General features: G+C 39.0%; 1 long non-coding RNA gene across 5 annotated transcripts in view; it reads left to right on the top strand.

The window, feature by feature from the left end:
• The window catches only part of LOC110361264 (uncharacterized), a 167001-nt gene that overhangs the window by 66937 nt on the left and 75269 nt on the right, over nt 1-24795 (top strand). The window contains exon 5 of one of the 5 annotated variants that reach the window (XR_010472423.1): nt 2052-6402. The exons of the other annotated variants lie outside the window; for them this stretch is intronic. This is a non-coding gene — a long non-coding RNA (uncharacterized LOC110361264). Of the gene's footprint in view, nt 1-2051; nt 6403-24795 lie in introns of those variants that run through there. 5 annotated transcript variants of the gene reach the window in all.

Below are 24795 nucleotides of genomic sequence, written 5' to 3'. Positions count from 1 at the left end.
AGAATATCATGTGTGCAACTGTGAGTAATGAAACACTGTGGTACATCTAAAAAGTAATCTTCCCACATATGAACCTGCTTTCCTATGCTTTTAACAATTTTATTTTCCAGCAATCAGAAAACTGTATGAATCACTGATGTGAATTTCACAGTTTTGTCATTGACAAGATGCGCATTGTATCAGGCTAAACATGATTTACTGTTCAATGGCAATGTGTTTGGAAAATAATGTAAAGGAAGTGCTTTTTTCTATTTTTTTTTTTTAAATCATTTTTGTGATAGAAGGGAAAAAAGATTTGTATGCTGTGGGTCATAATTTGTGATCTTCATGGAAGAAAGAGAGCTTTGAGCAAGAAGATGATGCAGACACACCATGTTTTCTAAAGTCAATAAAGGGACACAACCACTAGAATATTTTTATTTTTTTAAAAAAGGAACAGTGTAAGATAAAATCTGTTGTAAAGCTCTGCTTACCATTTGATAGCCTCTGAAATTAACCCATAGTAATTTCACAATATACTTTAAAGTAAGTCAGGCTGTGTTTAGTTTACGGCATACATCACTGCATAAAAAGGCACTTACAAAAACTACTAGGAGTGAATAAAGGAGTAGTCATTTACCTATCAGACAAAACCAAAGCATTATAGAAATGCTAGCAATAAAGTCATTAAAATACCTGTCACTTTTAAGGGGAAATAGCAGCGATGGGCTGCAGAATTGCAATGACACTGAATTTCATTGCTTGTTGTTTTTTTAAAATAGCATATGTAATCTTCATCTTAATGTGATTTTTCCTAATAATCTTGCTCTAGAACCACATACTTTAGGGATGAGTGACATCTGGTAGAAACGAGCACCCTGTATTAAGATTGATTTTGACCAGTCAAAACAAGGCAGATTGGACAATGTAAATCTCTTTAATGATTACAAGTTCAGCTGATGCAGGATGGATGCCAACTGTTAGTATTGTGTTCAATTAATACTTTAGTGTAGTATTTCCATGATGGATCCCACAAAAAAAGACATATGAAGCAAACAAAACTGATACACTTTGGCCTCACTTTACTTTTACAGAAAATGGTTACTTTCTCTGGAAAGGTTTTGTCTTCGTTTACTCTGTTCGCAGAAAACAGACTTTTTTTTAGCGGAAGTTTTCCTTGCTTATTGAAAACAACTGTACAGAATTCAAGCAGAAAGTCAGAGTTTAACTCCCTCATGCTGTTTCATACCTCTTTGTCTGCAGTTGTAGCGGTATGATCAACAGCGCTTTAGTTGAGCTTGACAGCCCCCAGAAAAGCAGACACAAGGGAAATTACAGAAGATCTTTTGAGACCCCTGTTGAGGGAGAACTTTTTGGAAAGTTAGAGAACTACACAGGTTCTTCATGTGTGCATTGTTTTCATATATGGAGCATGGAAGAGAAAGAGGCCATAAGGTGTGCACAAGAGAGGAGGTAACATACATAGCGGCATCACAGCAGATCTTTTGGTAGGACATCTTGAGATGGGGAAATGCATCCAGAGTTCTGTGCGTGGGGAACTGTCCCTAAGCTTGGAGGGATTTAATGGTTTTAGCTGTCTAAAATTTGCTAAAGGTGTTTAAACCTTACTTGCATAAGGCAATATGCTTTCTTTTGTTGATGATAACAGCAGAAGTTTTAAGACTTATGCCGTGTCATATGACAGGAGAACACGGCATATAGCAGTTCAAAGGAAGTATTACTGGGAATAGTAGGATGAAAATGAGCAACAAGAAATGTGGGCTAACAGAAGGGAAAACTGATAAATCTGTTTTGTTAAGTGAACTGTGAATAATCTGCTGAGGAATATACTGGAAATTTTATCCCTTGAGTCACTAGAGCTATATAAAGCTCTCAGATGTGTTTATGGGGAAGCATCACCATGCTGGCATGAAAGTGATTTGCCAGTAATTATTTTCTGGTTATAGTATTTCTTCAGGTCAGGAACACTTGTTCAGGTCTAAAATTGGAATAATTCTTTTTCTTTCTTTTTTTTTTTTTTTCTTTTTCTTTCTTTCTGCTTGCTTATTTAGCTTTGTTTTGATACTAGGCCCTGAATTAGCTGCTGATATGAAGTGGGATGTTTTGGAAAGAGTTTATATCCAGGACACTGCACAGAGCACTGCAAAGATTGTCTCCACTGGGAGGTGGTGTACAGGTTTGGCTGGCTGCATCTGTCACCCTTGTTATGGAAACAATAGGACTTCAGCCACAGCAAAACCATGCTACAATCTGGCCTAGAGAATGTGCTTTGTATCGTCCCTGGAACTACCAAAATATATGTTTAAAAAGTTACTTCCTTCTTTTCCTGAGTGATGTGGGGAGAGGGGCCGGGTCCTTCTGGGGAGAGAAAGCAAAGGAGAGGTCTCCTGGGAGTGTGGTCAGAAGTGACAGGGACGGACCAGAAGCTGCTCTTGTGTAAGGATGGTGCCTCCAGCCATGCCCATAACACCCATCCCTCGACTCTTGTACTTTTGACCCAAATAACCCTTAAACCCAACTCAGCAACAACAGGGAATCAAATGACACTATCAGTGTAACAGCATACTAGTAGGTCAAAAGCAGCATCAGTTTTGATCCTGAACTACTCATTAAGGTGACTATGGGATTGCATTCAAAAACTTTGTTAGAAAAAACTAACTGTCAGGACACAAGGGGTCTGGCCATGTATCTTTCCAAGCAAAGAAATCAGGAAGCAAACAAACACTGGTGAATCCTAGGGTTCAGTGTTTAAGTACCTTTAATTAATTTGAGCAATTCATTCTGAGACACACAAAATGCTTACCAAATGCAAAGTGAAAGTAGAATTAGTTATCAGTATGTGATTTGTAAACAATGCTTGAAAGAGAAGAACACACAGGGAAAATATTTGCCTGTATGGAGCATATTTGGTGATTTGATATTTTGTCTCCTGGCCACTGCTGAAAGCTGAGCTGTCAGCACTGACTGTGCAGCATTGTTCCTGGGTGCTAATGAGCAGATCAGGGCCAAACATTTTATACATCAGTTTAGGAATGTATTTTCCCCACATGAATTACTTTACATTTGTCTGAAGTGGTTAATTTCATTTAAAAAAAAAAAAAAAAAAACAACAACAAAAAGTAGCACAGTTTCTTCTAAAATCCCCGTGACAGTGCAGGATGATATAGGTTATCTAAGGTTTCTGAAATCAAATATCCTCCTTAGCCATGAGTACAAGAAACCTTGCTACAGACTCTTATGAAACCATAAACCAGGATGACAAATGTATTATTTTGCATTTAGGGATTCTATTTCTTCCCCAAATAAGAGGACATATAGGTCTTTTTAGGTTTTGTATGTTTGTTTTTCATTTTATTTAATAATTATTATTATTCTTACCTAAAAAAATATAGATGTTCTTATCATGTACACCAACGTCTAATCCATATGAGTTACACAAAAAACGTGTTCATCTTTTCATTCTGGATTCATGACTCATCTGTTTAATCATGCATCCTTTATTTTTGAACAATACCCCATGAAACCTTCAACTACAGGAAAATATCTTTCCACGTAGTTTATTGTCACTGGTATTTAGTTATTACTGAAATCACCTATTAGGAGTTATTCAGGAATTGTGTTCTTGTCTTGAGAGGAAAGGGAGGGATGAAATGGTCTGTGGCTCTTCTGCAGTCTATGCAAAGAGATTGCACGTAGAAGACATCATGCAGGGTACGAGAAATACAGGAACATTACAAATGGTACTATTGCTACTCCCCCAAAATCAAACAAAGGAAAGCTGAAAATCCACATTATTCTAAAGGGGAACACAGACAAAGGCTGTAATTACACAACTGAGCTATACTGATAAAGCTAACTTTCAAAAACAGGCCTGGATATTTTTTTTCTCCACCAGTGAAATCTCTGGAAAGCCCTAAATAATTGACTGTTCAAGAGCCAGCAACTGAAATAGAAGTTGGAAATGCTGTTTGCACAGGTGGCTGGCCTACTGGGAGACTAAATGCTTACCCTCGCGCTCATATCAATTTTTCTGAGACTCTGTCTGTTAAGTGTCTGCCCATTTTGATAACAACAAAATCTTTTAGAAAACTGCTGATGCAACATTTATATTGCTATCTTTATGGGACTGAATTTTTCTTTTTTTCTTGTTTTCATTTTTGCTTGGATATAGTGAGCAAAGGTACTGGAAGAGCTGCCAGGACGGTAAAGTAACAAACCAATTAAACAACTACCCCAAATTTCCAGGATCTAAAAGTAAACAAGCCGAGAGACCTTATGGGGATCTAGATTGGTTTACTTTAAAAGTGTGGTTTGGACTTCTGTACAAACAATGAAGTTCAACCATTCCTCCTTGCAGTTGCCAAGGGACTTACCTGTCTTTTGCAAAAGCCTGACGTATATGAAATGTTGCCATCTGGTCCAGACACTGCAGCAAGCTTCATACCACACACAAAGACTTGCTTAAAATGAAAGCTGCAACTTTTATTAGCTCGTCCCTGTGCAAAGCAGTGACCGGGATAAATCCTGTGAGATTTGCCCGAATAAGCAGATGCTGAGACCAGAGCAGTCCTTAAAAGGAGGCAATACCTCATCTTTCCACAGAGATCCATCCAAGCTACAAGCAGAAAGTCCCTTTTGGAGCATAATAAGACTTCTGGTGGCATTGCACATCTTCTGCACTGTGTGGCTCTTTTCAAACCTTGACTTACAAAGTCAAATGTTTTTGAGAAAAGCAGACCTACTTAAGAAAGAAAAACAAAATGCAACAGTAAATTGCTAGCTCTCCTATCTAAGGAGGAAAGCCAGAAAAACAAAACAAAAACAAAACCAAACTCTAATTTATGAACTCACTGCCAAAAATGTACTGATTTTCAGTCCCGATTCCTAATTGCAAAACATTTGGATTGCCAGCTCTGTGCGATTCAGAGCAGTGATAGGGAATCAAGCAAATGCCACCCACCAAGTGTTTGGACTCAGCAGCAGCTCTGTTCCCCTTGTTACCTCGGTTAACCTAGACCTGCTCCCTACCCAAACTGTTTGTTTAACCTAAAGAATAATAACGATCCAGTGCTGCCAGTTTGTCATGTGGGAGAAGTTACTTAGCCCCTCTTAAAGAGCTCATGGGCCAAAGCATAGGAGAAAGTGTGAAAACTAGCAGTAAGAAACTGAAAAGCCCCAGCAAAGAAGAGGTGGTGAAAGAAAACTGCTATAGAAGTCTATTAAAATCTTGAAGGAGAAACCTAAGTTGCCATTTTAAGGTGTACAAGTCTCCCCAGTCTTCTTATTGCTGCTAGTTAAGGTCATTGGTAGGCAGTGGGACATGGGATGGTGATTAACATTGCCTACCTCTGGATGTATCTCTGGCACTGGGTCATGGATGAGGAACCTCAGAATTGGGACTGCCACTGAAGGCAGCGTTGCTTATCCAGGCTCCTTTACACTGAAGCTTGTACTGTTGTCGTGGCCGTGCACTGATTTCTCTTGCTTGTTATCCTGATCTCAGATGCCTGCTCTATTGGCTATGCAGAGTTGGAACTACTGTTGCGGGGCTGGAGAAAATGTCTGAGCAGAGGGAAGAGGGGGGGAAAGCATGGGTGAGGAGCAGAGAAGCCCTGCATAATGAATAAGGACTTAAAAATAATGTGAGGGTGATTAATATCATTACAGGATAAAGCTGAGGCAGTGATGCTGGAGGCTTCTGAGACTGTTGATGTGAACCCAGCATATAGAGATTACTAGAAATACAGAGAATAATTCTTTACTTTTATTAACCCAAAACAATATTATTCAAATACTGCTAAAGTGGGAAGATCTGGGAACTGTGGTAAGCCAGTTAATGTATTGGCAGATATTCTTCCCCATTAATAGGAAACTTAGAAGAGACTACCCTCTACAAATATGTAGCACTTGGGAGTTCACAGTAATTTCATGGATGGTTTTTCTTTCCTCTTTGTTCAATGTTAATGAGAATTTGATGGGACTTTTGCAAGATACAGACTATTAGTGACATCATAAAATTCTCGGTCACGTACTAATGGCTAAAGAGAGGAACCCAGCCTCTGATGATGCTAATTCAGCATCCTGCACAAGGACAAAATCTTTGTTTTTAGACAGAAAGTATAAAGCAGCTCAAGTGGTAAAGTTCTCCCTATACTATTTTGTTTTCAAGCCGGCTCCCTTTTCACAAGAACCCATCCCTAACAGGCTGTCATCAGGCTCATGCAGGGTAGTACTGAGAGCCCACCTACCTCAGTGACTAATCTTTCTATTTTGGACAGGGCGGAGTGTGCGGTTTCCAGGTCAGACAAAGGGTATCCCTGAAGGAGAATGATTCGATTTATGGATTTCCTGTACTTTCCTATTGTCTGAGAACTAATGTCAGTACTGTACCTAGTTATCATCAATCCACAAATTACATTTTTAAGGGCCAAAAAGCCCTCTCAGAGAGCGTTGTTTGGTTCACATTTCTGAAACAAACATTTTTACTGTTCTTTGACTGTCTGAGCAGCAGTGACTTCTCTCTGTCTAGACCACATTTTAAAGTTCACCTCATAATCAAATGAAATGAGAAAAATGTTCTACAACGTTTCTCTGGGTTAGTGGGTTTTATGCAACCAGCAGCGACTCAGTGGCATCTGGTGATTTCTTATCATTATCATTTAATTGCTCTACAAAAGAAAAGCACACTCTGCAAGCAGGCAGAACAACCATGAGCTGAAAGAGAAACACCCATTTTCCTTTCAAAGTTCATTTTCTCAATAGGATAATGGAGTAAGTTGGCATTATCAGTGCCTTTGAGATGTTTTATGGAGAAAATTGACCCTTCTATTTTGGAGGTCTGAAACAAAAGAGCCAAAAGGAGAATCTTATTTCCAATTATGCTTGTGAACACAGATGCTTAAATACAAACTGGGAGAAACATGCATGGCCACAGACAATCTAAGATAATGCTGTAAAATAACAATTAGTTTGTTGATGTCAAAACTGGATTTATACAGAAACATTGCCAGTGCCTGTTGTGTGCTTGATGTGTGTGATCCTGGAGAAAGAAACAGAGAAAGAAGAGAGTCCTCCATGTGTGTATATCTGTAAGTTTATAAACATGCATACACGTTACAAAATACTGAAAAAGAATTGCTGCATGTATACACGTTATAATACAGCATGTCAATGTTTGTAACAGATGTATTGTGATAATGATGTTGGCATGACCAATTTCAGGGTCATTTGATAAAGTGAGCTCTCCTGTGCTAAAGGGCACTCACTTCTGACCTCTTCACCTACAAAATATTTTTGTGCTAGGATGCTTCCTGGGGGACTCCAGCCTATAAGTCTCTGTCTAACAACAGCTGCCTTTGAAAAATAACCAGAACATATGTATTGCCCACTCTCACACAAGGTCTTTATTTAAGATAAATATATTTAAGTCTGCTGCAATAGTTTGCCATGAGTTTATTATAGGTTTCAGATCCAAGAAGCCATTGCTTCCAGTGTTAGGAATTTGTTGTATCCTGGTCTGGTACTCATCTATGTGTTACAGTTTGAGTCTCTCCGTGATCTTTCGTGCAATCTCAGTCATACTTCTCAGGTCTGTACAGAGGTGCTCCTAGTTACCAGGATACTATCTGGAAAGCAAGAGGTGTTTAAGTCAGCTGTGTGTGCCTTTCTGTTTCTGAAGACTGTTCATATGGTTCTGTGGTACAGGACTTCACAAAAGAGACATGGAGAACAAGAGCCTATAAAGCATACTTTGGGTTCTCTAAAGGACATCCAAAATACGGCTTCTGTAGAATAAGTGACATATACAGAACACAGTGCAATCTCATTCAGTATCCAGTTTTACTGGCAGTTCTTTAGGTCGGCTTGTACAACTTCCTTGTGGATATCTACTCTTCAGAGTAGCTTCACTGTTTCTGCCAATAAGTCTTTCTAGGCTGTTCTCAGAGTGAGTGTACTGCATGTAAAGCACCCACTCAGAGCAGTATGGTTTTGAGGTTATGGTCTCTGTAATAAAGAGTGAAACAGGAGCTTTCAGTGGAAAGCTTTTAGAAAATGTAAACCCAGCTATTGAAAAGTTCAGGTGATGGGCAGAGTAAAAATCCTCATTTACCTGTGAGTTCCGCGGTACCAAGAAATTCACTGCAAGGTATACAAAACCTTGAGCTGTTTTGTGCTTCCAACAGCCGTATCCTTACACTCTTCTTCGTTATTTCCAGTTGTCAGTTACGTACCTCTAATGCTGTAATAATAGTCCTAATGGCAAGGATGAATCGATGGAAGAATGTGTACTTGCTTTTGCCAAAATAGCCTGGAGATCATTATCCTAATTGTTTCTTAGTTAGATTTTATGAGTTATAGATGTTGTTGGAATTTCCACCTCTCAAAGGACTATCAGAAAACTGCCCTGTTAAAGTATTGCAAAACCAGACAGTTGTGTACTTTTTTTTAAATACTATTGAGGTCTGACCATTCTATCCTTACATTTCTTCCAGTTTTGTGTTGTGTATGCCATGATCTCTAAGTAATGAATTATTGGGAGCTGATATTCCATAGATTAAAGCACAACACTTCCACATTTAGCTTTTAAATCTTGGTGTCAAAGACAATTTTTCCTTGCAATATACTTTAATGTAAGAGATGTCAGACTGCAATGGATAACCAGTGCTTCATCTGCATTTCCACATTTTTAATGCTAGGAAGTGAGTTATTTTCATGTCTTGTCACACAGCTTGGTGTCAGGTCTTTAAAAGCCTATCACAAAGATGAAGGTTTTGATTTTGTAATTCACAGAAGTATCTTTTTTTTATGAAATTGCCCAATGTACTCAGCACAGAAGCAGCAGTTACAGGCTCTAGTAAGGAAATGTCAGGGAACTCCATGATAACTTTGACCAAAATACAAGACCAGTCATACTGCTTCTGAAAAGAAATATTATGCAACATATTATATTATCCTTTATAATTTAGGTATTCTTCTTCTCACGTGGATTCTGTTAGGCCTATTGGGAATTACTTGGGGCAGGCAGGAGAACCAAAAAGCCTTTCCCACCACCTGAATCACCCCTGTTCCACAACTGGATAGTGAGGCATTTTCTCGTACTGGTGTCACATCTACCATAGCCGAGACCCTTCCTGCTCTTCTCTAGCCCCTACAAAGCTGCAAAGACTTCATGGAGCGTGTGTTGAAGCAACAAATCTTTAAAGATCTTTTCTTGTGTAATATGTTGACTCTGCCTAACTGAATTTGCTTGGAGCATCAGGAAAGTAACTAAGGACTGGTTTTTAAAATGAGATATGTAATGGCTCTTGTAAAATGTTATCTTTCACCTTGACAGATATACATAAACAGTGACTGGCATTTTCTCTTCAGCATCCATTATGTGCTTGGTTAACCTTGTTTTCACAGACATGGAGAAAATTAAGCAGCTGCCTACTCATTTATGCATCCCCTAATTGTACATGCAGCTGGAGTAGCTGTTGCCCAGATTTCAAAAACAGGATTCCTAAACCATTTCTAGAAGCATTTCTAATGAGCAGTTCTGATGCTGATCACATACCTAGCATGAAGGCAGAAGTGTGACCATGACATTTGTGCAAACACATATGGCTCAGCTGCTTTTTAATTAGTAACTGGAGGCGCAGCTTGCCGAATTCTGGGGCCTGCCTGTGAAGAGGCAGTTCTATTAAGGTCAGCATCCAGTTGTGTGTATTCGCTAAGTGCTCGCTGCTTCTTGATTACCTACTGAAAGCTTGCAAGTTTGCAAGTTTTCTCCATCCATGTCTAGTTGAACAAAAATGTCTTTTCAGGCAGCTGAGGAAAATGAAAACAGTGTGAGGAAGGAAGGCACCGTGACAGAGTTTTCATCTCTGTCATCCTTCCATGAAAATGGTACCTTTTAACTTGGCGGGTGTCACAGCCAGTCCTCTGCAATGTTATGTCAGCTAAAGCCCTTGTGACATTTCAGCAAATAAAAGTGATTTAGTGCTATTTCCTTATGCTTTATTGGAACTTACAATATCAACTATGCACTCTATGGAGCTTGCTTTCTAATGTACACAAAACACAGAAAACAACTGGAATTACACATAAAATTAAGCCTATAGCATAAACTCATTTCTATACGCACACGTGCTATTTATAGCTTCTAAATTTATTTTCTGGTAGCAAGTTCAAGGAAAGCATGCTCTGCATCCCCAAATTGTCTACACTGCACCTCTCTTCAGAAAAGAGTTTGAGGAAGAAAAGGGGTCTGCTCTTCAACTTTTAATCTTTAACAACGTCATCACCGGCTCAAGAATAAACAGTGAAATAAAAAGACATTGAATCAGATGTTTTCTGAAGCCTTATTTTTACAGTTCTTTTGACATGTCTTCTTGAGAGAACTTGAAGGGCTTTGGAGTTGTCACAGTGATTTGTGGCTGCCAAAAAAGTCAGAAAACCTTAGGGATAAAATCTTAGAACAAATGTTTTTCCTTCTGCACTGTGGTATGGTCAATGCAGAATAATTAATGTTTGTGAGGCTCCTGAATAACAAAGTATGCATTATGGGCTATGCTCATGGAATAGCTTTCTTTTACTCTGTTTCACAACATCCGTGAATAACTCACCAAGCTGAAACGATAAAGCAAATTAGACTGCTGGGAAAACAGAGTGTAGCCAGGCTGTTGATACAAGCAATTAGCAAAGTATGTAAAGTAAGTTTTTTCTCTGAACTGAACTAAATTGTACAAGAATTTGAGTCTGGAAACATCTGAATATGTCTTCATTTATTGTTTTTCTTGCAGGCCTGGGGGTATGAATACCAAACACAATGGGAAAAGTTCTGAAGTTGCTGTAACTAAAAGCTTCCAAAAACTGCATTGGAAACCAAGCTTCATAAGACTTTCAATGATTTTCTAAATGTAATAGCTTCAGAGAAACAAGACTTGGCAGCATCTAAGAGACCAAATATCTCTTAGAAGATATTTTGCAAGCATCTAGAATAGCCGGTCAAATAAAAAACTTCAGGGGAATAGAAATGCATCCTCAAAGAGAACTTGCAAAAGTATAGAAAGTTTAAGGATGGCCTGTTAGGTAGAAACTGTTGAATGCTAAATTGCTAGAGGTGATGACTGATGTTTAGTTTGCAAAACTAAAGAGATTGGAGGAAGCAGTAAGCAACTGGGGAAGGAGAAAGGAAGAATTATTAAGTTACTGCTCACAAACCACTGGGAGCAGAACTCCCAGCCCAGCAGCTTCCAGCTCTAATTTCCAGCTTGTTGGCCTTTTCTTTTTGCAACATTTTATTATGGTGTTTTATAAATAGAAGTCAATCAGACCCAAAGTGTCCTGAAAAAGGTTTCACAATCTTGACATTTTGTCTTGGTGTTTTACTTTTAAACAGGGAGAGAATAGTAGAAGACACTCCTTAAAGTGTGGTGTATTTTGAATTCTATTTTCCAGCCTTTCTTCCATGTTTGTCCAAGGAAGAGTCCTTTCTCAATCAATTGATGTGTCACAACAGCCCTCAAATCAATAAAGTATTAGGATTGTTATGGAGAGAGTATAACGGGTGCGTTTTAGAGTTAATGTGTCACATACAGGCTGCAATATGCGTTTTGTTCTGTCGGCATCAACTACGTTGTATATGACAGTTCTGCTTGTCTTAGGAAAAACTGTGAACCCTACCCGAGTGCGCAACGGTGCTGTGCTGAGAGTGCTGCTTTCACAGGTCTGTGCACGGGATGACTTTATCTTGCCATCCGTCTCCTGGCAGCATTGCTGGGGTGTGATGCACAAACCTCTGGTGCCTCTTGGAGAATGAAGGGAAAGGTAGTGCAGGAACTGGCAAATGAAGGGGAAATGGAACCTTGAAAGCCATGCAAGCTTAGCATAATTTTGAAGAGCTGAATGTTGAGCAGCCAAACTATTTATGGGATCTTACTGCCTTAAATTGGCCAGGAATTTAGAACAGGAAAACAAACAAACTACTATAGGAGACGCTCTGTCAGAAAGATTCTATCCTTTTATGACAAGGGCTTTTGTATAAGCACAATCTATTAAACTGCCTATAATCCATTAAACTGCCCATAATCTGACCACTGTGACCTTAGAATAAAACATTTTCCCTTTTTCCCTCTTGTGAACATATTTTGAGCTTCCCCCATCCTCCCCGCCTTCCCACTTAAGGGACAAATGAGTTCATGAACTTCACTGATAAACAAGATTGCTCCTATCTGGAATTTTGTTTTCTTTTTCAGAGTTTTGCTGAGACATCTGTGGTTGAATCTTCATGATTTTGGACATATGCTATTCAAACTCCCTTTTCCTAACCCCCTAATATGGCAAGGCCATTCCTACTCAGTAACGCTCATAAACATTTGCATAAAATGAATTGTGTACTTGAACTGGGGCCTCCAACATATCCTGTTTGATATACTAGGCCTCATGAAAACAAAGGAAAGACAGATGCAATTTGTGCTTGTCTGGGAGTGAAGTGCTTCTCTGCTTCACTCGCATAAGGATCACAGTCTCATGGAGAGCATAACATCTGGGCACTGCCTGCTTTTAAACCAGCCGTGACAGAGGAGGAATTCCTTTATAATGCAATTAATAAGTAAGTGTGAAAAAGCTGTATCTATATAAAAGATAAATAGCTTCTGAACAGTCCAAAGCATTCTTGGCTCCCATACTAATCAGAAAGCTGGCAGGGCTCTTTTCTACTTAGTCTTCCTCTCTCGGCAATTGCTGAGCGCTGCAAGATGTGAAACACAAGAGAGTGTGGGCAAATGGCTGCTCAGTCCTGTATTCCATCGCCAGCAATGGCTCATTCTGGAAGTGCAAAGAAGAGAGTAACAATGGGAAGTGGAGGAAGTTGATACGTTACACATATGTATTTTCTGAAAATTCTCTGCCTGCACTGTCCAAGCTTCATCAAAGATAAAAGTGCGAAGGGTGACTGAGATGATTTAAATTTTGCTTGGTTGATTAACAAGCAAGCAAGAAATGCCTGTGAAAGGGAAAGGACCTACAAAGTGGCCTTATTTTTTTGTTTTCCTGGCAAACATGGGTGCAGAAGCACATAGGCTAGGTCAATGTACTTTCCATTAAACTCTCATCAGTTAAAGTGTAAACACTTCTTAGGGCAAAAACTACATTTCATTACTTTGGTGTCCCTATTGGGTGTGCTATGAGAACATATTAACTCTTGCCCTCTTTTCTAGCTTTGTAAAGCTGTCTTTCTTGCAATGAAACTCTTTGATAGGAAGGTGGAGAAACTTCAGCTTTCTCAGCAGCCAATTTCTTGGTGTTAAGGAAAACATCTGGAGGTCTGATACGAGTCTGAACAGAATCAGGCAGATTATGTTCAACATGCTGTTCAATTTCTACAACCTTTAAAATATAACATAATATTGAAATATAATATATATCTCTCCATCCAAAATGATCTTCTTATCCACTGCTGAAGTGGATGGATGGTCAAATAGGCTGTGAATCTTTGACAGAAATTAATTTAATACATTGAGCACCTCCCTGCAGTCCAAAGATACCAGCATTGGAGGAAGCTCCTATTTGAAACATGTTCTTGCTCATCTGGTCCTTTTTGGCCAGCTGTGAGGGCTTGTCTTGTGCATACCATGAGAAATACCACATCTCCATCTTCTCAGTGATGAGTTACCAGTGCCAAATTCCAAGTTACACAGCTCTTTCTAAGTAGTAGGGACCCAAATATACAAGAAAAGCAAACTCTGCATGGCTTAGCTAAGAGCGAATCACACAAAGTCTGTGTTGGGTAGGGAATTGAACCTAGATTTCTGGAAGTCAGGTTATACCGCTTGGCCATCCTGCCTTTATACTCACAGACATAAAGGACAATCTTAAACAAGAAAATTATTTGGCTTATACAAAAAAGTCTCAAATTGTATTTCTTGTTCCTTCATTAAGGATTTATGATGTAAATATGATCTATCACAAGGATTCAGTGAGGACAGTAATGCTTTATGAAAAACTGAATAATTTAGGTCCATTTTTTTAAACTATTATTTTTTAATGGAAAAAAAAAAAAACAACACAATAGCAAGGTGGCCAGCCAGAAGGCCTAGGGGAATCATTCACATTCAAGGTGTTAGTATTAAAAAGCATGATAGGAAGCAGATGTGCAAAAAGACAAAATAAAACTGCAGGCAGGAAGGAGTACCTCAGGCAGTGGCTGTTCCTACTGTACTAGTTAATGAGAACTCCACGAGGAATTATAGATTTAATTACAGCTCACAGGCAATATGTTAGCTTATCTTTTATAAATGATGCGTTAGAAGTGTATGTAGGAAATGTAGGGTTTTGCATGGTTCAACACATGGTGATGAGGATACCTTTGATATCAAAAAAATCAGTCAGCATATGTCATGTTGGCCACTGTACAGCATAATACAGAATGTGTTATCCTGATATTACTTTTGCCTAGTATTCTCAAAGCAAGAAACTGGAAGCCCTGAAAAAAATTGTGTTGGGTGACGCTATCACCAGGCACAAGAGGGCTTATAGAAATTTATAAGAACTTTACTCATTATGAATACATAATTTGGCTTTGGCTATACCCATCTAGCTGAAGAAATGGAGCTTGGTAGGCCAGTGTTTGCCCTTAGGCTGTATGTCAAGTGTGTGCTATGGACTGACCCAAAGTCCTTCTTCCCAGCTGTCAATAGAAGAGCAAAATGCTGCATACCAAGGTATTTTGTGACACAGGGCACTCGTCTGGGCCTGGGAGCACAGGAGTGACTCCAGGTGCCACAGCTCCTACCGGGTGAACAGGAACCCCGGTGCTCACCCGCAGTACCACGAATACTCGTCCCAGCTCTGCACACAGCTCTGGCAGCAGTTCGGAGGCTTGCCCTGTGCTGGGAAGGTCAACTTCTAGGGCTCAATTAGGACTACTCTAATTAATTATGTAAGCAGCATAGCAAATATGGCAGATTCTAAACTGAGATATACTGAGATTACTATCAGATCTGAAAAAATACTTTGAGTCAGAGTTCATTCCCAAGTTTATATGAATCAGTGATTTTTCCTGAAATAGGAAAAAATCCTTGACTTTTATGCTGAAGAACAAGGGTCAAACCCAGGTTTGTAAGACAGCTAGTTATTTTAGAGGCCATGTCCATCTTCAGATGACAAAAAAAGAAAAAAAAAGTATAAGGTTTTGGTTTGCAAGGATGTTATAGACTATTTGATGCAGAGATTTTCCATAGTTTCTGTTCCTCTCACTGACTTGATCCAAAAAGGGAGAATGTAGGACAGTAAAGAAGTAAGTCTGGTGCTATTAAATGGTCTCCTGAATGCAAAAGATGCCTTTAGGAACATTAAAGAAAAGTTATGTACAGCTCCTGTGTGTCAGGGCTGAAATTTTTCCAAAAACTTTATTGTTCAACCGGATGTATCAGAAACTAAACTGGGTGCAATTTAATGCCAAGAAACTGATGGTAAAGAGCATCTAGCACTATACATCACTGAGAAATCATTCTGGAGGGGATAAAGATATGCAACAATAGGATAGAAAAAAAGTAAGTTTCACTATAAAATGGGCTTTAGAAGGACTTCTCTGTTATTTCCTTAAAGATGCATCTTAGTAAAAGATTATAAGCTCTCAATATGAACAAATATAAAAAAGAAAAATATGTAAGAAAGTTTAGGATACCATCTAGTAGCATACTGTTGACCTGTAGGCATTTCTGACAGGTAAAAGTCTTCATCTATAGGTTTTTGTCAATTAGGAAAGTCCCACATTGATGCATGGGGGGTATTTTTGTCTGTTTTTTGTTGGTTTTGTGGTGTGGGGTTTGTTTATTTGTTTGTTTATTTTCCCCGTATGTGCAGGCAGACGCTAGAGCATAGTTAAGAGATTTCCATGTCGGGATTATTCTGACATTTGTTCCACTGGAGACAGAAAAGAGCCACGTTGGAAAAACTGGAGGGAAGAAACTTCCTTCCAGGCGGGAAGCATTGGAGCATTGCAGAGACTTCTCATGTTTCACTTCATTCCGTCAACACAGGAAGGACCCACTCATCCTATTTGGAGTCAATTTTGGCACCAAGAAACTAGATTTTAGTTTATCAGCAGCCTTATACTAATACATGTGTAAGTGTAAATTTAGAAATATATATTGGCAAGTTCTGAAGATATGTAAGGTGATTGCAAGGTCCTCGGCAGTTCTGACTGACATATGGAGATGCTGAATTGCTGTCTTGCTGTTCTCTTCCTCTGACTACAGGTTGTACGTACATAGCTTTTTTTATCTTCTCTAATATTCTTCTACTCTTCAGGGTTCGTCGTTACCCGTGCAACACACCAGACTAGGATACTAATGACAGCCGAAATCTTGACATTATAATCCACAAATAAGCACCTAGACAGATAGCCTAATTTTGTAAGGTTTTCAAAAAATCAGGCAGCAAACTACTTCCTCTGAATAGGTGACTAATCAAGACCGGAATTAGGAGCACTATGTTGTTGTTTATAACTTAGTCTTACAGATCTCTCCTGAAAACCAAAATGAACTACACAGAACACAGTTTCTGAGCTCCAGAAGCCAAGCCAGCTGACGCTCTCTGTTGTAATATACAGTTCATATGGTGGTAAACAGTGGGGTGATATATATTTCTCCCTTTGCTCAAACTGACTAAATGAATTAGGGTTTAAACTGTATATTTGCTCTAGAATTTCATCTAATTCCACTCTCATCAGAGCAAAACATTTAAACATGAAATAAAATAGTAAACTCAGTCTTTCCAAGTCTATAGCTTGTTGACATTGAACCTCACACAGTTCTTACACTGTCTGCTTGGGCCGACATGGCGCTATTAGATCAACAATGCCAGCTGTTTTTTTAATTCTCTTGGGAGCCAAAATTTAAATAAAGCTAAATATTAGGTCTATGCTTAGATCTATTCTATAAATATTGCCATTAATTTAGGAGACATTTGTTTGGGCTTTTTTACGTTTAATTTTTATTGTTGATCTTACCAATCTTGCATTTGTCGTTGGTTTTTGAGGTACTCATAATAAGTGTTTTGTTTATCATACTTCTGTAGTGCAATTTTTCTATCCTGATTAGATGTTTCCAGTAGGCTTCAGGGTTTGTTTACTTTTCCTCTGTAGTAACTTTAATTACAAGTCCATATTATGCCACTGACTATGTCAGTAAGAACAAGGGGCTGAGACTAGGACTCAGAATCACGTGCCCTGTTCTGAGCATCTTAGTGATGGCTTTTGACCAAAAATAAGTCACTTACCTCTGTGATCTGAAATGTAACAGACTCTTAAACAGGCAGCAAAGTTACTAGGAAATTAATGAAGTTTCTTTTTTTTTCTGTATGATACATCTTCTTTCTGCTCCTTCATACTACACCTGGAGAAACTGTGGGTATTACAGGCTTGCCCTTGGTGAAACCCACCCACTATAAAGTTCCTCTGTTTACCAAATCCATATGTATGTCTGAATGACAGTGAGCTACTCGTGATTATGCTGAGAGCTGATACAGGCAGATCATCTGCATCAGGGAGTGCAGGGTGAGCATACAACTGAAATTATCAGTGATGAGTATCTAGGCAACATTAAAGTTGTTTCGAGTGTCAAAATTGGACTCCTATATGCAGCTTTCACATCAAAAGAGTAACACAGAATCATAGAATGGCTTGGATTGGGTTGGAAGAGACCTTGAAGATCATAACAGTTTTTAAAACAGAATGAATTAGACTTGTTGATTACATCTTGTATGATTAATCTGTTGAACAGATCAAGGTATCAAGGTGGGACAAACCAAAGTGTCTCAACAAAGTATTGCTGAGGTAAGAGCTTGGCAGGGCTTGAAACAGGAACCCATGACCAGCCTGTCATGGCACCGCCGTGTAAGTGGCATCCAAGAGCGTAACTTACCCAGTGGCTGCACACCTCTCACAAACACAGCATTTGGATCTTGCCATTGGAGCACCATTATAGGACAGCTTCATTTTGGTGCCTATCTGTGCCTGTATAATATACACCTGTCCCAGGTACAGGTTTTCTTCTGGTTTATCTTCAGTTTTCTTTTCCTTGGTTCACTAGCCATGTTCTGCGACAGAGCTGACACCACTCTTCCCCTCTATGGAATTGGTCAGATAACCATGGTATGTCTTCTCTCAGTAGTAGGCATAGTAGTTCAGTATGAGGATGTGTGAAGCAAGAAAGAAAGCATGAATACATAAGTATAGTGGTTATTTGATAAAAGTAACCAGGTTTTATGTATGAAGATGCCACAGGGCTAATTAGCATTTACAGCCAGTGGATGAAACGTTTTCATAATGTAGCTGATGAAGTATGCAGCATTATTTGTCCTGTGAGACAGAGCTGGTGTATTGTACACAGATTTGCCATGCATACTCACTGTGTTTCTTTTGCAGCATTATATTAATATCAGGCCACCCAGGTCCCGGAGAACCCACAGCAGTGCCTTCCTGTCATTGTGCACCAGGAAGGGCCGGCCCAGCGCTCCCATCCCGGGGCCTGCCGTTTCCCTCCTTCAGCTCTGGGATGAGTTATTTTTAAACAGCCAGAGTAACAGGAACAGAGAGTTGCTCTTCCACAACACAGGAACAGTGGCTGAGCTCTGGGGCCAGCTGGCCCCAGCATCCCCACTGCAGCATCCCCACCAGGGTGCCACTTCAGTTAGTGGTGGAGGAGAGGGACACTGTCAGCATCACCCAGCCTGTCATCACTTTGTGTTCAGTGTTTGGAGCAGACAGCATTCAGTGGAAGAGGAGACGGGGACAGAGTGGGTGTACACCTCCTTGCCTTGCCATCCCGGTACATGCACCCACAGCCGGTACAGCAGTGGCACTTGATGTGAACACAAATTAAAGGAGATGGTTATGTAGGTCTAAAAATTCTTTTTATGCTTACAGTACTGTCTGAATGCTATTAAAATTAACAATATGTACCAATTTTACTAAAAGTGGAAAATGAAGCTCACCTTTATGAGAGTCCTTCAGAATGAACACCTGAAGCCAGTTGCATTAATACCCTTCTGTGTGAATCAATGTAAAAAATCAGAGGCAAAATTAATGTTAGTACTCAGTCCTTGCATCTCTTCACATGGGCTTTTGTCCAACTTCACATGCCACAGTGAACTACTATCCCCCAAAGCTCAAATACTGTCTGTCCGTGCTGTTTCCTGGAAGATTAAGCTATCATTTGGGGTTGGAAGGTTATAATTTACAGGACTTCACCAGGGATAATGGGGTTTGTTTGCTTTTGCTTAGAATGGGAACACAGATAAGATTTAACAGCAGAAAATCGTATGATTTCCAGAGCATTAAGGAGGATGAAAGACAGTAGCATGAGAAAAGATGGTGACATACTAGACCTGATTGTCCCACCGTTTATATCAATGTAAATCCACAGGAATTCTACTCATATTGATTGTCCATCAAATGCAGAGAGGTCCACCATTCTTTAAAAAAACTATAAAATAGTGGGGAAGAAAAAAAAAAAAAAAAGCCAGGACATGGAAAAAGACACATAAAGGTTTTTATATGGAAGAAAAAAGTTAAGAAATAAGAACTATGTGTTGGATGATTTGAAATATCAAATACATCAGTTTATACACATTGATTAATAGGAGAAGTACACTCAGCATGCCCCAAATACCTGTGATATTCATCTGGGAATCAATGATGTGCTTCAGCACATAAAGCAAATGTGGAAAGAAATTGATTTCAGATTTTTGCAGCAAATTAGAAAAATAAAGGATCTTCTGCTAGTGATTTGACAGGCAGCCAAACAGTTCTTGAATGTATGCAGCATTTCAAAATCCAATTAGAGAAATGGGATTATCAAGTTCATTTTTGCTTATGTTGTTAAAAATAGAAGAATGGAAAATAAATGGGGCTTTTATTATATTTTATTATATAAAAGCATGAGTAAAATAACCAGAGGAGATTCTGAATACATTCTGTTACAGAAAAATGTAATTGTCCACTGATGTTCAGTGTCAGGCAACAGGCAAAATTTTTTTCATGTTCATATGTTTTGGTCTCATTTTTCATGAATATGTAAAGTATAAAAAGGGATGAAATAGTAACAAAACTGTTCTAACCAGTTTTCTCTCTAGAGGTATGTGTTAGAAGGAAATTTTGCCACCCCTCTCCATGCAGAGTATGGTGAAAGCCCCTCAGCCAGATACAGGGGGTCTCTGGGCAGGAGCTGCATGTTCCTGCCTTGGAGAAGTGCCTGCAACATTGTGGACACTATGGAAAACAAATGTTGAATAATTATTTTGTTACTTAGTCAGGATGTTTAGGGTAAAGACATTTCATGTCCTGAACCTTTTGTTTTCCAAATTCTTTCAATCACAGACTATTGTACATTGTTGGTAGAAAGAGGCTCCAAAGTTCTTTGGCAAAGATTCCTAGAAACACTGTTTTCAGATTTTAAAAATCTCATCTAGGAACACCATTGTCTTGCTGAGCTGCCTAGGGCGGGTTTTTGAGGCTCCAGCATTATGCTTTCTTGTTTTTGTGATGCTTAAGTTTTGGAAAAAGAAGCAGAAAATATCTATTTAATGAACAGCATCCAAGATTTAAAGACATCTCAGATTAGACATTGCAATTAAATCCTTAGCCTGAAAAATCCATGCTAAGCCTCTGAGTAGTATCAGCAACAACAGGAAAAGGCTTTTCCTGTGTTTACCTCCAGCACTTCAGCTTGGAAAAGGCCTTTATTGAGGATGCTGAAGCGGGATTTAACACTGTAGGCCGGAGCAAAAAGGGTATAATGAAGGTAGGCTGATATATCAGGCGATTTATCCCAGCTGAGGATTTGGCTCCTAATACATTGTTAGTTTAATAGAGACATATTAAAATAATAAAATGCAGTGAATCAACAATCTTCACAGCAAACCAAGTAGTTTTGTCTACAGAAAGTTCAATCCCCATAAGGAGTTCTCTTTCTTCAAACATTTGGACATCAGCTCGGTCTTCTGTGTCTTTTTGAGTTTCCTCTTTCTAATTCTGAGCAAATTACTGCATGGAGCTACTTCCACATTGCAGATCCAGCGTCGCGCAGCAGCTGTGGTGGGGATGGAGCAGAGGCAAGCCCTGGTCCAGCACGGAAGAAGCAGGCTGCTGTCAAGAGGTTGCTCTTCTGTGCCGGTTTGCACAAAAAAACAAATTCCTGAAAAGTGTGATTTCCCCACCCCGTCCCCCCCAAAAAAAAGTATAATTTAATCTAACAAGTGCCTCTTCATATAGAAATTGCCTTCTTTCTATTGTGGGAGTAATCTGCAAGTCAGCGGGAAGAGAACAAGGGGGTCTGTCAGGCAGTAATCACTGGCAGCTTGAGAAGAGAGCTGCCCTGGGTACCTCAGTGCTGTCTTCCAACTGATGGCTATACCTTTTCCTTAGCGTGATTTGTCCTGCCTTAAGAAAGGTGGAAAAATATATATACTTTTACAAGGTAATACATGTATGTAGGTCTCGAAAGCAAAAAGTTCTTAATTAGGCTGGGGATGTTGGTATTTGGAAATTATGGAAATGTACTACAGATATATTGGGAAAGTAAGGGCATAAGCTCATAATCAGAGTGCTGTTAGCAGTGCATTTTGTTAGATCTATAGTGTCTTTTTTTTCCTCTTTATTTCCACTCTTTGGATTAGATACAGTGATTGGGTTCTGCTTTTGAAATGGAAATAAATAACTGTGGGTGAAATTAACGATAGTTTTGTCAAAAAAAAAATAGGCAGCTAATTTTAGAACAGAACTGGTCAGTGTTCCCTTCTACTCTAGTATTTTCAGCAGCTAATCAGTTTCAATGAAAACATCTTTGATGGATAGGATAAACTAGCTGGCAGCTGAAACTGGAGGAAGTCAACAATGAATACATGTGTTAGGGAGAGTCATCTGTTCTGTAGCTCTTTAGCCAATAATCATGTATTTCAAATTTGTGTTACAGCAGATCTGGTAAAATTGTCAAGCTTTTCTGCTGACTGTATTGAAGCTGATTCATGAACGCTGCATGTGGCGATGTTTGTTCATGTTAATCGGAGAGAAGCACTAGGTTTGCTGTTGCTTCAACTCAAATCCATTTGTCCTGACCCACAGAAAGTAAACTTAAACATGGCCTGTATTTAAAACAGCAAAACTGTGCATATTTGTATGCATATATTATGCAGGAAAAATGTAGGGATTATGAATGCTAAACATAAGTATCATAGTGGCTTATGGAGCTACAGTATTACATACATTTAAGAGAACCTGTGTGGGAATTATTTTTATACGTTTCTGAAGTCAACTAAAATACTGCTAATAATAATGACAGTGTATTTTCTCATAAAATCTTGCTTGCCATCCCCCTGAGATATTTCTGTTACCAAAGGACACATAAGCCTTATGTATAGCATCTCCTGCTCACTCATGTTTCATCTTTTTTCTTCCATTATTTAACACAAAAAAAAACAGAAAAACAAAATGTGAATTAATGTGAGCTATGAGTTTTAGCTACAGGTAATGAATGAAGTAGAGGAGGGATGGAATGACATGTTGCTTTTCCACCATTTCTTCACATATTTCAGTTTTTAAAGAAAATCAAAGCACTGCCTTGTCAGGTACAGAGATACACTTCTGGTCACACATATGCTTTGCTCTCAGTGAACTAAGTCCACATTTATTGTGAAGAAAGAAGATAAAAGTAAGTATCAAATTCTCCTGGAAATAGAAAGATTTGTTACGGATTTCTTTGCAATTTGCTAATTTGAGGAACAAAAGATATCTTAAATATGAAACAACCTTCAGGGGGAAAAAAAAAAAGACAGAGGGAGATAAGAGAAAAGTAGTTAAGCATTATCCAATATTTTTTTAGTTTCCATATGTAAACAGAGGACAGATGATACTCAGAATTAACTGTAACTAATGAAAGTAGAAGCATCGTTCCTTTGTCTCATCTAAACAAAAATGTTTGTGGAGTATGGGTGCCAGGTTACCAAGTTCTCGTGATGCTATTTAATTTAAATTAAAGGGTTATTGGCAGAGGAATACCACAGGAAGAGTTGTCTAGAAAAATCTGCCACATATAAGGCATGACTTGGTGATATATATTACACTTCAACTAATGAAAAACCTAGTGGAATCTGTCAAAGATCACTGTTTATCCAACCTAGCCCTAAATCCTAAACCTGCTCAGACCGGCAGCAGTGGAGGGACCAACCAGCCACCCCCACAGAATCCCTCGACCCACATTATCGAACAGTGCCTTAATATCTAAATAAACCTGCATTTGAAGGCCTGCCAGCTATGTTAGAGACCATCTATATGGTCTATATGTTTTTATCGGTTCAGCCGTGGGGCTGGAAGGAAGCACAGACAGAAAGTGCTCACAGGGTGAATGGTCGGGGAGGTGCCACAGCTCCCTGGAGGACACTCAGTGCATTCAGTGAGCTGCAGAGCCAGGGCATTTATTGTTTTTGCAGTGGTGAGTGAAGGCAGTAGGGAAATGATGAGCAGGAAGAAAAAAACAGCAGTTAAAGTCATAGGACTGCAAATTTATGAAATACAGCCACAAGTGTCCAGCCTGTACCTTTCCCCAAATAAATAAAACTGGTTTCCAAGTAAGAGAGATGGGAGCCAAGAAGTTGTGGAGAGGGTAAAAACAAAATAAAATAAAAAAACAGAGAGAGCTTTCCTTCCATCTGAGTACAGGATTTATATCTATAATCTCTGAGGAAACCAAATAAAAGAAGGATGCATTTTTCATCTCTCTCCCACCCTATGAACTGTAATTGCGGTAGAGGTTCCTACCCACTTTCACGTGGGAACCAAGAGTGAGTTCCACCAAAGAGTCAGGAGCCTTGTCTTCAGTATTCCCTGGAGATGAGAAAAGATGGAACCAGTAAAGCCCCATCAGGTTTCTTTATTTCTGTTGGAATGTGGGAACTGGAGCTTTTAGGTATTGTGAAATCTCAGCTCCTTCTACCCAATGAACTTAGAAGAATTTATTGCAAGAAGAGATGATATTGAGATTCAGTTTTATTTGTGTCCAAAGATCTGGTTTTGAACTTGGCAGAACAAATTTTTGCAGGGTTTGGCTGTTCTTGCAGGACCTAATCCAAAGCCCATTGAAGTCTGAACGAATCTCTCCCTAGACTCCAGTGAATTTTGGGTCAGACCCCTACAGTAACATTGATGCTGATGGTTGCAGAGGTTGAGATTTTATTACTGTAATCTACATAAAATACGCCTGGCTTTCATTTTAGATATTTCTCTCTTTTTGTAGAGTTCAAGAAATCACACACTTTTTTTCTGGGAAAAAATATTTATTTATTGCTATACAAAATTATGAAATATATCATAATTATTGCTGTATGAAATTATGGGGAACTCCACGAAAGACTGGGCTCAAAATTCTGTCCATTTCTCTCATTTAATTTCCTCATGTCTTTTGATGTTTATTACATTTTTTCATTATAAGACATGCAGCTTTTAACTTCTTTTCCAGATGAAGATTATCTCCCAAAATGGAAAATAACAGGAACAGAGACTACAACAGACTTCAACCAGGTTGGAGTCTTAATTCTGCATATAATTCTGGATATAATTTTATTGACATTAGCATCGGTACATTTAACACTCAATGCATGGCTATCGTGTTACCACTGAATATAAGTTACAGTCTGTTGAGCCATTTTGAGGCCATTTTAGAGGCTACATTGAATCAGAAAAGACCATGGTGAAGACCACAAGCAGGTTGTCCTTCCTTCATAGGAAAAGTCATCCTGTTCTGCAACAATAACTGG

The sequence above is a fragment of the Columba livia genome, chromosome 4, assembly GCF_036013475.1.
Source record: "Columba livia isolate bColLiv1 breed racing homer chromosome 4, bColLiv1.pat.W.v2, whole genome shotgun sequence".
NCBI classification, from domain to species: Eukaryota; Metazoa; Chordata; class Aves; order Columbiformes; family Columbidae; genus Columba; species Columba livia.
Note: the sequence above shows the minus strand (reverse complement) of the source record. Positions and strands in the feature narration are given on the sequence as shown.